Source organism: Adiantum capillus-veneris, chromosome 30 (assembly GCF_014529385.1).
Source record: "Adiantum capillus-veneris isolate H3 chromosome 30, ASM1452938v2, whole genome shotgun sequence".
Taxonomy (NCBI): domain Eukaryota; kingdom Viridiplantae; phylum Streptophyta; class Polypodiopsida; order Polypodiales; family Pteridaceae; genus Adiantum; species Adiantum capillus-veneris.
In genome coordinates this window covers 42,093,426-42,107,092 of record NC_140960.1, presented here as the reverse complement: position 1 = coordinate 42,107,092, position 13,667 = coordinate 42,093,426, and the positions used below count along the sequence as shown (strand labels likewise).

Sequence of the window (13,667 nt, the reverse complement as noted above, 5' to 3'; positions counted from 1 at the left end):
CGATTTTAACCTTGAAGACATTCTGATTCCATACTTACAGAAATTGTATCTCAGTCCATTGTTCACGGATGAGTTTGTACTTTCTAATGAATTAAGATGATTTTTCTATCTGTCTTTGTCTTGTCTAACATATATATATATATATATATATATATATAGAGAGAGAGAGAGAGAGAGAGAGACAGAGATTTGACGTGGTAAAGAAATGTATTTCAAGCACACTTTTTCACAGGGCACAATTGGAAAATGAGATCAATAAACTTCATGTCTTGAAAGTCATTTGTATACACTTGGGTTTACAAGAATATCTGTTACATTGACACTACTTCAACCCGACCATCCAACTCTTTGCACAAAATATCTTTTTCCCTTCGCCGCATCAGCTTACGGCCAGCTAAGAAAAAGGAAAAATCTGATAGTTCCTTGTCCATTGACTCTTCAATGATGTCATTTCGCAAATGCTGAAGACTGCATAGCTCCCTTATTGTAACCACCAATAGTAGTCCATGCCCTTTATCAATCACTTCCACATCCACAGTAGGATTATCTTCCAAACCTGCAGAAACCTGGTCCATAGGAATGTACTTACCGTTTAGCATTTGTGATCGCATATACCAAAATGAGAGTAACAGTGATTGGCTTGCAATCATGTACTTGACAACTAGAGTATCAAGCGCGACCTCGCACCGTAAACCAATCTCTTCCTTTGCATACCATCCTTTGTCAAGAAGTTTGTCACAGGATGACTGCTGAAATGACTTGCACATGAACATAGTTTTTGTAACTCTGATGTTGTAACTATGAAACAGCTCTATGAAGAGTGCAACGGGACAAAAGTTTGCAATTCTAACCAGTTTGGTAGGAATAGAGCTACGTAGAGACCTTTGTATATCCTTGTAGAGCTTACTTCGCATTGCCTCCACCATTGTTTCCTCGAGAACTGGCCAGTCCACAGTGTTCCAATCGGTTGGTAGAGGCACTTTCACCAACATGCCATTCTTATTCCCTGAGCTGAGTTGGTAAAAGTGGTCATAAAAAAAGATTCCCTCATCAGCCAATCTTTTGCTGCTCCTCTCTGAGTACTGTAGAGAACCAATATGGGCATGTACAACATGGAAGAGGCCTATTATGCACTCCACAGGTTCCCATTGCTCATAAGAAGAGGGATAAACATCTGCAATATATATAAGAAGAGGGATAAACATCTGCAAGAGTATCAATAAGTACAAATGACAAATCTAATGCAATTGAGCTGTGAAGAGTGGAGACATTACTCATAACAAGCGGGAGAAACATTGCAAAATATATAAGAAAAGTTATAATGAGAGTATCAGTAAGTTCACATGTCAAGAGTACTTACAATTGCAACGTGGTTGATGTATATCTGATACATTTCCACCATTTGCTATCACCTCTGGATGGGTAAACACATGCTGAACAAGAACTTCCTTTACAGATCTTTTGCCGATCTCAACTTTGAAATCCAACACCCTGGCCTTCCATGCTGAGCGGTAAACGTTGATACCACTAGACCTCTTGGGTCTTCTTGGTTGCATGAGGACCCATGAACCTTTGTTTATCCTTTGTCCAACCCATTGGTTGTCTGCACTTATTGAAGCTGGTATTGTAATTGAAGATATGCTACTACTTGGCCTTCTAGGCAAAGTGCCGTTGTTGGTTGTTGGTGTGAGAGACAGTAAACACCTGGAGGCTCTTGGGCGAGAAGACGTGGACGCCATAACTCTCAGAGAAAATCTTTAGTGGAGGGAGATTCACTTTGAAAGCATTCTAATGGAGGGAAAGTGTTTTAAAATTCCAATATCTTGTGCGGGCTTAATGGTCACCCTCCAGTACGTTAATGACCGTAAGAGAATATCAGAAGTGGGACCACACGCAAGCACCTAAAAGCTCGGTAAAAGGAAGGAAATTACTATGCTACAATCCTAGTTTCGTGAAAGTTTTATGCTATTTTCCTATTTTTTGAGTCTTTCCAGGTACTTTCCTACGTAACGTAGCCTTCATGCTCATTGGACGCGCTCTATTTTTCTCTCTCTTCATATGGCCCTCCAAATGACCTCCGAAATTTCCTAATGGATTACATGCTTCACACCTTGTCACAGAAGAAGGCTAATGATGTATGGTATTCTTGTCTAGGTGTTGGTCCTTGTCCATGTCAAACCATGATTCACAGAAAATGAGTACTTTTGGGACCAAGAGACCAAATTTCCTTGATCTCAGTGTCACAGAGAAAAAGGGGATGATAGACTTTTGGGCAAGAAAAGATGCACATAAATCTCTTCTTGATGAAATTCAACTAAGTGGTCAATTTTACTCTAAGATATTTCTTAATAATGTAAAATTTGCAATTGGTGAGTTTGTTGTCTTCAAAAATTCTTCAATGAATGAAGATCATGAATGGATCTCTAGAGGTTGTTTGCATAAAATATTCATCCATGAGCAATGAGGGGATATCAACGTCCTCTTTGTAGCAACAGAGTGTTTACTCGATAGCAACTATGTTGTTGAAGAGATATCTGGGATGCATGCCATTCAGAGAAGTCAAAAGAGTAATTGCGGTCTAGTCATTGAGCCTATAGATTGCATACATCATAAGTTTTTTTGGCTATCTACATATATTGATGAAAAATACATTCATTATGAGACAAGTGACTTCAAAGTTTGCAAAAGACTTTTACTTCTTGGAAAGATTAGCTGCATTCCCCCATGGTTGGAGAAAGGTGACCTTGTCCTTGCAAAGCTATCAAAAACATCAAATTGCAATGCCTTTGTAAGGGATGTGGACACTAATAACAAAAGGGCTCTTATAGCTTGGGTGGATGAGCACCATGGAGAATCTTGGGTGGATTGGAAACATGTATATCTAGTCGTACAAAGTGTTCCATTTCTTTTGCGTTTGTAAGGTATAGAATGTATAGCATACCATTGATGTAAGTATATCAATCTTAGTTTCCTAACTAGTATTTTATTGTTTTACTCTTGTAGGTTTCTTGAACATGTACGTAGCAGAGCTAAGAAGACATCTTACACGTTTCTAGTATGTATTATGTGAATGCATTATTGTATTGAAAGCAAGATTCGATAGTTTGGAGGTCTTGTTGTGTGAAAGGTTATTTTGAGCACTTGGGTGGGTAAGGTAGATGGTTTGCATCTAATTTGAAATTTTCTTGATTTTTGAATTTGAGGTTGGTTTGAATAGCTTGATTTTTCCAATATGCATTAGTTTTGGGGGATCGTTTTCACCCGCAGTTGAGATTGTATTGTGCAACAACTTTAGCCACTATCTTTTGTAGAATTAGGAGAATTTTTCATAAGGTGTTAAGTGGTTTTCTTTCTTACAAGGACAATCTATAATAATGTGCAATTTTGTTTTTGTTTTCCCATGATAACAATGAGGATATGTGCTACTAGTTGCCATCATTATTCCTATGTAAGGTAAAGGTTTTTGGTTTGGCAAGAATTGGAGTTGCTAAAAGTTGATTCAATGCTACAAGTCACATTGGGACCTTCAAATTGATATTGAGGATTGACTAATGGATTTTTGCCTTATGTCAGATTATGAATGCAATCACTCTTTGCTAGCATATGCCTCTTTGGGCTATGTTCTTGATTGTCTAATCTGTGGTTGGTTTGCATAGCTTGATTTTTCCAATATGCATTAGTTTTGAAGGATCATTTTCACCCGCAGTTGAGCTTGTGTTGTGCAACAATTTTGGCCACTATCTTTTGTAGAATTAGGGAAAATTTTCATAAGGTGTTAAGTGGTTTTCTTTCTTACACGAACAATCTATAATGATGTGCAATTTGTTTTTGGTTTTCCCATGATAACAACGAGGACATGTACTACTAGTTGACATCATTATTCCTATGTAAGGTAAAGGTTTTTGTTTTGGCAAGACTGTGAAGTTGCTAAAACTTGATTCAATGCTGCAAGTCACATTGGGACCTTCAAATTGATATTGAGGATTGACTAATGTATTACTACCTCTATGTATAGATTGTGAATGTAATCACTCTTTGCTGACATATGCCTCTTTGGGCTATAAATGCATGCTTTTTATAATTGATGATGGCCTTTAATGGTGATATTGCTATGAGCTTTTAAGCTTGACAAGCATCATTCCATTCAAACTAGTCAAATCTTTCATGTCTAATTCTTTTCCTTTTGAAACATTGAGAGTAGTTCGGAGACAACAGTGCTCCTTTATGTGATCCTTAGTTCAAGTTTTTGAATTTATTTGTGAAGATTTGTCATTATTCTAGAATACTCATGTTCTAAGAATATTGTGCTTGTCTTGGGTTGACATGAATTATTTCTTCATAAGTTAAAGATGTAAAGGAGTGTTTTCTCTTAGAGCTAGGTGGAAGAAGTGGTTTACCCGTATGAGATGTGTAAAGCATGCTAAGAGAGGCGATTGGTGGTTGTATAAATGTTGATGCAATTGAACAAATGTTGACTAATAGGTATGCTTATCTTTAGAAGTGAAAGATTTGAAAAAACACTACAACACTACATGAAGATATCGACGGCCATGGTTTTCCACGTGTATATCGACGTAATTAGCGTGCGTCGATATACGCGTCGCAGTGTGCGTCGATATACGCGTGGAAAGGCTTTATTTGTCATGCGTATATCGACGCGTATATCCACGCGTATAGCGACGCAAAAAAAAATTGAGGAAGAAAAGCAAAACCCGCACGCAGGGGCCATTTTCGCCTGCTCATATCTTGGCCGAAACCTACTGCGCAGGTATTATGTCCATCTCCGCCCCCCCCCCCCCCCCCCCCCCCCCCCCCCCCCCTCTCTCTCTCTCTCTACATCGTGTGCGTGTGTGTAGAAAAGAGAGAGACAGAGAGAGAGAGCGGTGTGTGTGTGTGTGTGTGTGTGCATGTGTGTGTGTGTGTGTAGGAAATAGAGAGAGAGGTGTGTGTGTGTGTGTGTGTGTGTATGTAGGAAAGAGGGAGAGGGAGAGAGAGAGAGAGAGAGAGAGAGAGAGAGAGAGAGAAATGTGTGTGTGTGTGTGTAGGAAAGAGAGAGAGAGAGAGAGAGAGAGAGAGAGAGAGAGAGAGAGAGAGAGAGAGAGGAATGTGTGTGTGTGTGTGTGTGTGTAGGAAAGAGAGAGAGAGAGAGAGAGAGAGAGAGAGAGAGAGAGAGAGAATTAATGTATGCTTAGGAAATTAAAATTAAAGAGAGAAATGAAATCAAATGTTATATTAACGTCTTTGAAAGGCCAAAGTGACCTATGAGACATGAGACAAGAAAGTTACAATGTGATGGATCTGATACAAAGTCATAGTAAGAAGATGACAAAATAAAATATTATGGAATCTTAAACTGCTGGGTGTGGACTAAACGGCTAAACCAGGTAGCTGGGATAGGTAGATCATAGGAGATGCAGCATCTGTCGCTGGCGGATCTCATCAATCTCCTCCATGGTCAGTAGTCTGATCGGGTGTTGTGCATGTCGAGCCTAAGTGACCTAGCTAGATCCTCTGATGCAGCCTCTATCGATGTTGTGTAGTCCTCCGCAGTCGTGGGCGTCTAGATCTCCCTAGCTTAGTCGCTCGTTCGATCAGTAGAGAGATAGGGAAGTAGAGAGAGAGAGAGAGAGAGAGAGAGAGAGAGAGAGAGAGAGAGAGAGAGAGAGAGAGAGTAAGTAGAGAGCGAGAGAGAGAGAGAGAGAGAGAGAGAGAGAGAGAGAGAGAGAGATAGGGAAGTGGAGAGCGAGATAGAGAGAGAGATAGGAAAATAGGGAAATAGAGAGAGAAAGAGAGATAGCTAGCGAGAGCGAGATCGAGAGAGAGAGAAAGAGAGAGAGAGAGAGAAAGAGAGATAGTGAGAGCGAGATCGAGAGAGAAAGAACGAGAGATAGGGTACGTAGACAGAGAAGAAACTATGGAACTAAAAGAGACAAAGGGTTTTTTCCTGCTACATGCATTGCCATGTACACGTGGGAGTGCACGTATGTGTCTACCCATATAGGATTTGACCAATAAAGACGAGATTTTGACCCGGTGGTCCTAATCTCCGTACACCTCTGGACCGAGGTGTACGGAGATTGGGCAAGACTAGAGAATGCGAGGTAGTTTACATTGTGAGGAGTATATATATACATATATATATATATATATATATATATATATGAAAACAACATTCATAATCATTGTAGATGGCAACGTCATCAACTAACATGGAGGAAAAGATTGCATGCTCGTGCACGCTCTGCAAGTATCAAATCCTGCGCAAGCGTAGGATATGTAATGAGCATGTGCACAAGTACGGAGAGTTTGCTAGAGAAACCATACAGAATCTACGATACGACTCCTAGGGAACAGGCATTGATTTCTGCGACATAGCACCTACATCTGAGAGAGAGAGAGAAAAAAGATTATGCGTGAAGGCCCTACCAATATAGAGCCACGGATGGAAGCAAAAAAGGGCTTACAGACAGAAGACGACAGCATGGAGGAGATGCTGGATGCCTTCTTCCATACAAGCGAGGAGAACGCGAACGAAGCAGCACCAGAAGCCGTGCGCCTATCTCCTGAAGACATTTTGAGGAAGTTGGCACGTCAACCAATCTATGAAGGCGCCAAAATATCTGTGCTTCATACTTGTCTGGCGTTTTTGAATCTTCAGTCAGTGTACGGGTGGTCAGATGCAAGCGTCACTGCTTTGTTTAGGTACGTAATTTACAAAAGAGATTTTTTGATTGCAACAGTGATGTGCTCGGAGAGCTTTTTAATTTAATGTGGCTTAAACAGGTTATTGCGGGAGCAACTTCTCCCGGCTGGCAATGAAATGCCCCTCTCCAGGCTAGACGCAAAGCAAATTCTAACCTCAGTTGGCTTGGACTACAACAAGATTCATGCGTGTCCAAATGATTGCATTCTTTTTCGCAATGAATTCTCAGATTGTCTATCGTGTCCTAAGTGCAGAGCAATGCGCTACAAACAAGATGCAGTTGGTGAGACAGTGCCAGCTAAGTGTTGCGGCATTTCCCTATTATTTCAGAGTTCAGGACACCAACAGGATATATGCGATGTCTCAAGACAGCATTCACCCGTGACGATCAACTGTCAGGATTGAAATCGCACGACTGGCATAATTTCTTGCAATTCATTCTTCCAATTGCGATCAAGGGGTGTTTAACGGAGGAAGTGCGGACCTGCATATACAAGATTTCAGAGCTAGTGCGGTGGATCTCTTCCAAGGAGATACGGGAGGAATCTATTGCAGTCGCAAGGGCTAACTCCATTGAGGCAATTTGCATGATTGAGAAGTATCTACCCACGAGCTGCCTAACTATCCAAATGCACTTGCTCGTCCATGTAGTAGATGAGGTTGCAGTGGCAGGTATAGTCCACAGCCGTTGCATGTTATTTCTAGAGCGGTTCATGAAAACACTTAAGGGTTTTGTTCGCCAAAAAGCGCGTCCAGAGGGGAGCATGGTAGAAGGATGGCTGGTGCAAGAGTCTCTTGTATTGACGACCGAATTTCTATCCGTTTCTAACCCAAAAATGCCTCGACTATGGAGCGATGAGGAGGATGCAAGACTGGTGGGAGAGGAGTCGCAAGGGCAAGAGGTGCCGAAGAAAATGAACCTGGCCATGCGAGAAAAGATCATGAAGTTCTGTACACTAAATTCAGCGCCAATGCAAAAATGGCTTGAAAGGTACGAAGAAGAGAAAGAGAGACGCAATAGGGAGCGACAGGATTTCAGGCGAAGTCGAATGACTAGAGGCTTACCCTTGCCAGACTATCTCGCTTCTCTACGTGAATTCCCTACAATGGCATGGTTGGACAAGACAGTGAGAGCAGCTCGACAGATCAGAGAACCCGTATCTCTAGAAGAGGAAGAGCTGGCTATTGGATGTGACTGGAAGTATCATACATGCATGGCACTGTGGTCGCATGGAAAGCATTTCAGAACACAAAAAATTGACAGCAGAAGAAACACGTTTGATAGTGGGGTAATGGTTAGTTTCATGCAAAAGAGCAGGGCCAGTGCTAGAGACACGAATGAAAGCACTAGCAACCTGGATTACTGTGGTCTGGTGTCAGATATCCTGAAAGTAAGCTTCAGGCGGTTTGAGATTTTTTTGTTAGATGTGAAGTGGTTCAAGGTGATTACTTCTGGTCGCAATGCAACGGTACGCAGAGATGGAAACAAACTTGTGCAAATATATTCTACAAAGATTTGGACATATGCGAGCGACACATTTGCTCTCCCTGAACATTGCGAGCAAGTGGTCTTTGTACCGGACCCTCGAGAGCGACAATGGTGGTTTGTGGTTCAGGTTGCTCCAAGAAATAAACAAGTATTTGAAGGGCAAGATCTCCTGGAGGAAAGTCAGTCAGACGACGTCCATACTACTGTGACATTAGATGAGATGGACGAAGGTATGGCAGAGGAAGCTGAAAGATATACAAGGGATGACGCAGACGAGCCAGAATTGACACTTGTAGATGAAGATGCAATGGATGAAGACAATCTGCCAGAACGAGTTGGGGCAGAGTTATGTTTGCAATTAGAGATAGACGATGATACGGTGCAAGATCTTATCGATGATGCCTCACTCGTCAAGGCCTAGGCCTGTAAGTGTTTGTGTGAAGACGTTGATTTAAAATTAAGCTTAAAGGGTGTTTAAACAATTCTGTTCTAACACTTTATTTTACTTTCTTTGTGCAAGACTTTAGTATGGCAGACAAGATTCCAGATCCCGCTTCCATGAGTGCAGATGCATTCATGGGCTTTGTTACACGGATGACGCCTGCTCAGATGGAAGAGGCTTCTCAGTACTGGGTAGCCAGAGGTACCGGTACTACGCCTCCGGGCTTCACACCGGAGGGTCCGACGCCTAGGGGGGGGACGCCTATGGGTACGACACCTGCTTCTCCCATCACGGCCGCTTCGAGACCTAGGGGTGGGACAGAGGAGGGTACGTCCTTATCTCCGCAGCACAGGCTCACTCGCCGATCTCGGCGATCGTCAGGTGGAGGTGGTGGTAGCTGTGGAGGAGGGTCCATAGATGCTTCGACCCCTCCTCACTCACGACCCCCATCCTACCCAGGCACACCTCTCGACACACCTCTTGGTACACCTCAGACACCTTGGGGGGCACACGATCCTAGTGCCTCCAAGCTCTATACTATACAGGCAGATGGTTCTGTTGACATGGATAGAGTCGGGACTGAGATGCGACAGCGGATTCGCCAACTCGCGGAGCTACAGTTTTCGACCAGCCTTCTGACGTCTTGGGGTGATCAGGATGGGGACAAAGTCAACTACATAGTGGAGACCATCCTGAGAGAGTACCAACTTGCTCTAGGTTCTTCCGTTGTTCCGAGGAGGTGGATCAAGGGTGTTGCACGGGACACCGTGAAACATCGACGAGATGCAGCTTGGAAGGCTTTCAGGACCGGCTCGCCGAAGCCTTCGGGCATCCCACACGAGACGTGGCTACAGATCAGGGAGGTTGAGCGGAGAGCGGACACACGGTTCAGACAGCAGCATGAGGCCGCGCAAGTACGACATATGACCAGGGGGACATCTCATCCTGGCAACGGAGGCTTCGACACCTTTCGCTATGAGTTTGTGAGTTTCTAATCCAATCTTAACTATGGCGTTTTTTAAAATGCGATGAATCATGTATTCTTATTACTTTGATTTTTGTATAAATGCAGAATCTTGCGATGCATCGAGCTCCGTCACGCCAGGAGGAGTCAGATGGATATCGCAGAGGTATCTATGAAGTACTGAATGATCTTGAAGCTTCAGAAGATCCTGTAGACTGGGAGGCCTTACAGTCTCACTGATCGCTTGAGGTGAGACGTTAATATGTGTGAGTTGATTTAATTAAGTAAGTATATGTGAAGTAATATCCATACTAATTTTGTGAGTTTTCCTATGTGCAGGTTGCGACGCCTAGTCATTAGTGGACAGGATTTCATATATATGCTTTGTGAGACACAGACACGCTTCTGTGTCTCTTTTTTGTACAGACAGTTATTGTTTCCCTTATGGTTATGATTATTGTCATTGTCATTGTATAGACATGGTTATTTCTCCTATTCTTGTATAGACATAGTTATGGTTCAGGTTTTGTTAATGGTTATGTTTAACTTTCTGGTTATGCTTATGGTTATTGTTAATTTTGTTTATGGTTATGGTTATCTGCATTATGGTTATGCTTTTAAGTTTTGGTTATGGTTCGTTATGGTTATGCTTTTAAGTTATGGTTATGGTTCATTATGGTTATGCTTTTAAGTTATGGTTATGGTTCGTTATGGTTATGCTTTTCAGTTGGTACGGTACCTGTCTTTCATTGGCCTTAATCTCATGTGAGATCCTACATGGATAGCATGTAGGAGGCGTATACATGATATGGTTTTTTTTTAAAATTTTATGTAAAAACAAAGAGAACTCTTCCGAAATTTTTGCGCGCGGGAGCATGGTTGATTTTGGTGCTGCTCGCTTTCTTGGACAGAGGGCAGGAAGTCTGGTTGTGGCTGTGTCCATCTTTTAACTGGGCACAAGCCAGGCTACCTGCCCTCTGCCCAAGATTTTTTTTTTTGTTATGGTCGTCGCTATGTGCGTCGCTATCTGCGTCTATATCTACGTCGCAAATAGCGACAGGTTCACAGGGACGCGGATATCGACGCACATAGCAACGCAGTGCGTCGATATCTACGTCGATGACACCTTTTTTTGTTGTAGTGAAATTGGCAGCCATGAATGTAGATTCGGGTGAATATATGTTTTGTGAGCATGCTTGAAAGTTAAATTCTTTAGGACAAGCTGTATTTGATTTATGGGATGTTAGCTTGAATATTATAAGGAAACAAGAATTACATTTGTACAAGCTACTGTGTTTTGGATAGTAAGCGCAACGAGGCAAGGAATCTATCATAGTACAAAGGTGACTTTTTAAGCTCTCTATTCTATCTTGTCACCTCAATTATGATGAGATTAAGCTATAGCTATGTCAAGATGTAAGCAATGAAATTTTGTGCACTCTCCCCTTATGTTTTGAAGTGCGATCACCTCTTCCCTTCTTGTCACAGCCATTGGTAACCCTTTGTGCGGCCTAACTCTCAAGTGATCCTGTATATTAATGAGAATTCTCATATGAGAAAATTTTCTCACATTGAAAAAATTCATGTAAGTTTTCTCATGTTGGAATTCTTGTGTAGTTTTCCATTCATATATGAGAAAATTTCATGGGTGGATGAATATGTGAGAAAATCTTTCTCAAATGAGCTTTGTTTTTCCAATGATTGGAAAAAAAAATCTCATGACTTTTCTCATAAAGGAGACTTTATCTTATGTGTGAAAGAAACTTGGATAAAAGTCTACACTAAGATTTTTAATTGAGAAAGATGGTAAAACTCCTTATGGATGTAGTGAAAAGAAGAAGAAGAGCGGGCCACCATTAGACCAAGGGAAAAAAACATTGCGGCTAGGAGGGCACTATTTTAAAAGAAAAAAAAATCCTACAATGGTTGCTAACAGGACCGTATCAAGGAACCTAAGGGATTTGAGGGGGTGCTATAGGATTTTTGAAAGCAAGAAGTCCAAAACCTGAAGGAGGAGAGCAATGATACACACCCTATTGCTCCATACTCCACCACGGACTTGTCAGATGCTACACCAAGGAGAGTTTTTTTATCATTGAACATGATCTAGTTTGAGCTAATTAAGTAAGCTTTAGCTTCCATATTCTTATTGTTTGAGTCAATATATATCATTTTCACTCTCGTTCTCATGCCTATGTTTGTGTCGTGTATCTGAGTGGTTCTGGGTGATTGAGGTGGATGCAGAGGGTATAAAGCTTGGGAATCTCAAGTGTGTGGGGGCTCCTTGTATGGTTGTGGTATATACCTTAAGGATGAAAGCTATTGGGAAAGCTTGAGTCTAGCAATGATCTTCAGGTGTCAAGGGGTGTCAAGATTTCTTAAATGTGTGTATATGGTGCTCTGAGGGGTCAAACATAGAGATAATTGATTACAGACTAGGTGGTTGGATATGGATAGTCTGGGTTATCCAAGTTTTGAGTATATGCTTTAGGTGTTTGAAGATTGGGTTTATATGTGTGTGATTGTTAGGGAATAGATATGCTGTGAAAACCGTTGGTTATAGAGATGCATATGGGTAGTGTGTTGGGTGTATTCCCATTTCCCCCTTTCCAACATCAACCGTCTTTGCTATAAGGTCTGGTTGTTCTTTAGTCTTGCCACCAAGGCTAAACCACGTGATAAAGATTTGATCATATATGCTCACTCAAACTTTCCTTTCTTTTATTTTTCATGTTTGAGATGCTCCCTTATTTATTGCATCACTACAAGAGGTCACTTGAATTCCGGCACCACATTACCAGCGTCACTAGCGGCGTCGATATATGTGTATGTATGTACGGAGGGAGCTAAAGTTTTCAAAAAAGAATGATTTTCAAATTTCCGACATATATTCCAGCACCTATTCCGATGCCAGCACGAATGGACATTCCGACTCTTATTCCGACGGCTATACCGACGCCTAAGCCGACATCCATACCGACGGCACCTGCAAAAAATAAAACCACAGGCTTTCTCTACGCATTTCTCTTGTTCTTGCATGTTTTCTCAAGCTCTCTTCTTTCCCATCTCTCACAGATCTGGCGTGAACAAGCCATTGGAAGTGCTAATCTTGCTTGTGGGTTAGCGCATAACACTAAGGTGAGATTTTTTTCATGTTTACTTGTAGATTTAGGGTTTAGGGTTTAACTTTGTATTTGGGTGTGCATTTTTGCAGGTTCCAGGACTTTTACAACAACTTTCATTGCTCAAATAGGACGAATGTGAGTGCTCGAACCTTTAAATGCATATTAAATTTATTTAAATTACTTTGTATATTAATAAAAGAAAGTTTCATGCTTTAAACTTTCAATGCTTTAAAAGAAATTATGGTTTGTGATGTGAAATTTCATTTTAAATTATGAAATTTTTTTGTTTTGGTTTATGAAAAAATATTGTTTTGAAGAAATTTTGTTTTGAATTATGTCGTTTTTTAAATTATGCAATTTACGGGGTTTATGTTTTCAGTTAAGTTTAGGTTATAATTTAAGTTAGATTAGGTTAGGTTAGGTTATCTTATACGCTAGGTTACGTTAAGTTAAGCTACGTTGTAAGGTTAGGTTATACATTAAGTTAGGTTAGGTTAGGTTAGGTTAGGTTAGGTTACATTAGGTTATCTTATATGTTAGGTTAGATTAAGTTAAGCTACGCTAGGTTAAGTTATATTAGGTTCTCATAGGGTGCATGCGATGTTTGAAAACGAATTTTACGAGAGATGACAATCTCAATGGTCTGAAGTCCCACGATTGGCACAAATTTTTACAGTTCATCTTACCAATTTCCATAAAGGGTTGTTTGACAGATGACATTAGAAGAACAATCTACAAAATCAGTGAGTTGGTATGTTGGATCAGTTCAAAAGAGATAAGAGAAGACAACATCGATGCAACACGCTTAAATGCTATTGAAGCAATGTGCATGGTGGAGAAGTACTTTCCAACAAACATTTTTACCATCCAAATGCATGTACTTGTGCATGTGGTCAATGAAGATGCAGTTGCTTGGGTGTCCATAGCAGGTGGATGTTCTTCTT

At 41.1% G+C, this 13,667-nt stretch overlaps 1 pseudogene; it reads left to right on the top strand.

Annotated features, from left to right (window-relative positions):
* The first annotated feature begins 2,090 nt into the window (after nt 1–2,090).
* On the top strand, nt 2,091–2,920 carry LOC147417855 (uncharacterized; annotated as a pseudogene).
* The last annotated feature ends 10,747 nt before the right edge of the window (nt 2,921–13,667 follow it).